This window comes from Mustela nivalis (genome assembly GCF_964662115.1).
Source record: "Mustela nivalis genome assembly, chromosome: 1".
Classification (NCBI taxonomy): domain Eukaryota; kingdom Metazoa; phylum Chordata; class Mammalia; order Carnivora; family Mustelidae; genus Mustela; species Mustela nivalis.
In genome coordinates, this window is record NC_139020.1 from 141,275,575 (window position 1) to 141,278,141 (window position 2,567).

Genomic DNA, 2,567 nt, shown 5'->3' on the forward strand with positions numbered 1-2,567 from the left:
TTGTCCCCTCTTACACAAAGGCCTCTTACTGAAAGCCTTAATATCAAGGATGAAGAGAACAGCAGAGCTCAGTAAAGGGAAGAGATTAATATGTTGACATTCAACTGTCCTTTCAATAAATGGTTCTTCGAAGACATTTCCCTGCTAGGACTTTGCCATGGTTTGTCAAGACCTCTCTTGAGGTCTTGACCTGCCATGTTACTCATCCCCATCTTGTCCTCAACCTGCAGCTGCCAGTCTGCACCTCCCCGCCCCCCCAATTCTCTTCGCTTATTATGCTTTGCTCCCTCCACCCAAACTAAATTTATGATCTATTTATGCATTTTAAAAACCTCAAAAAGGCTTTCACTAAACCAAAAGCCTCTGATTTCAGCATCAAAACAAACAAAACAAACAAACAAACAAACATTTAAAAAAAAAAACCCTCTCGGAAACTTGTAAACTACAGTTTTTTTCTTGAATATATTCTGGTTCAAAATTTTAGACATGGGGCCCCCTCAAACAAGTCTTTGAGAGAGGAACAAAAGAAAAATATGTTTCCTCCCGAGTCGAGCAAGGGGAGGAGCACATGTATATTTTCTTTTATGTTATATTCTCAGTTTTGTCAAGACAGAAGGGCCGAATAGAAAAGTGATCAAGGGTATTAGAAAGTTCTAGATTTGAACCATGAAACTCCAATATATAACCAATGTGATCATGGCCACATTGTTTGTTCTCCTTGAGGTTTGATTTCCAAACAAGGAGATGACAGCAGTATCTACTGATTAGGGGTTGTAGGATTTAAATGAAGTAATTCATGTAAATACATGCAAGTGTATGGCAGGTAGCAAATTTTCAATGAATACTAACTATAACTATTACATACCTCAAATTTCTGACATCATTACCATTAATGATGGTCCATTATGGACCCAATCCTTTGAGAAATGTGACCAATCGATGACTTAAAAACAAAGAGAAGACAGGCCCACCTTTCCCACAGCTCTGAGGATAAGAGCAATTTCCTTAGTATATAATTTTCACCCTAAGTGTGACCCTCGGGCTGTGGTGTGAGTCTCCTCTGGGAATTTGTTGGAAGTGCTATATCTCAGGACTCACCATAGAACTACTGAATTAGAATCTGCTCTTTAACAAGATCCCCAGGAGGAAGTGCAGGTTGTATTAAGGTGTAAGAAATGCCAGGGAACTTGGTGTGAAAGATGTGGATGAGGCAGCAGAAGACTAGCTTCAGTTGGTTCTGTTTCCATGGGTCTGTGGCTGATCCAGATGACCTATCGGTATCAGTATTCTATTGTTGTGTAACAAATTACCATAAGCTTAGGAGCTTAAAATAATACCCATTTATTATCTCACAGTTCTGAAGGTCAAAAGTCCCACAGAACATGGCTAGGTTCTCCACTCAGGGCATTGCAAAGCTGAAACCAAGTTGCTGGCCAAGCTGAGTCTTCATCTGGACATTCTGGGATGAATCCAATTCCAAGATCACTCAGGTTATTGGTAGAGTTAATTCCTTGTAGGATTAAGGCTGAGCTCCCTGTCATTTTGCCAACTGTCAGTTAGGGTTTCCTTTCAGCTTCTACTTGTCAGTCTGTAGCCCTTCCCATGTGACTCCCTCATCTCAGCCACAGAGAACCTCCTTGCATCAACTTTCCTTCATATAAAATCTCTTTGATTTTTCCCTTCTGCTACTTATCAAAACTTTTTGCTTTTTTTCAAGAGCTTTAAGATTAAGTTAGGACAGTCTCATATCGAAAGGTCAAATCTGCACTACCACTTAGCCTAATCACAGGTATAAAGTTCACCATCTTCATATTCCTGGGGCAAATGTACCAGGGGGAGGAAATCTAGGGGACATCTTAGAATCCAACCTGCCATACCAGATGTTATTTTCTGTATGCGTACCTCCCCAAATCCATATGTTGAAGCCCTAAGCCCCAATATGACTATATTTGGAGATGGGGTGATTAAAGTTAAATGATGTTATAATGGTAGCCCCAATCCAATAGTCCTTAGATGAAGAAGAAGAGACTCTGGGAGTGTGTGCCCACAGAGGAAAGGGGATGTGAGGACATAAAGAGAAGGTGTCCATCTCAGAGAGAGATCTCTGGAGAAACCAAACCTGTTGACATCTTAGTCTCAGACTTCCAGCCTCCAGACCTGTGAAAATAAATTTCTGTTGTTTAAGGCACCCAGTCTGTGGCTTTTTTTTTTTTAATGGCAACTCTGCCAGACTAATACACCCCGTAATCATACCAATGAAAATTCAATTTTTCAAAATCTGAAATTGGGATGGCAAGATCTTTTGATGAAGTTGGAAACACACACATCTATAAGCCAACTTAAACATCTGTGAGTCAGCCAGGAGACCAGGATGTGAGGTGAGATGAGATAAAAATCTATTTATGTGATGGTCTACACACCAGAAAATCACATATGCACAATTACTATATACCTCCTAAGGTATATAGTAAGTGCGATGGAAACACAGAGAATGAAAGATTGTCTGCCATGATACTTAGATATTTTGTAGATGGAGCACCACCCGTCTGATGGGCTAAGAAGATCTA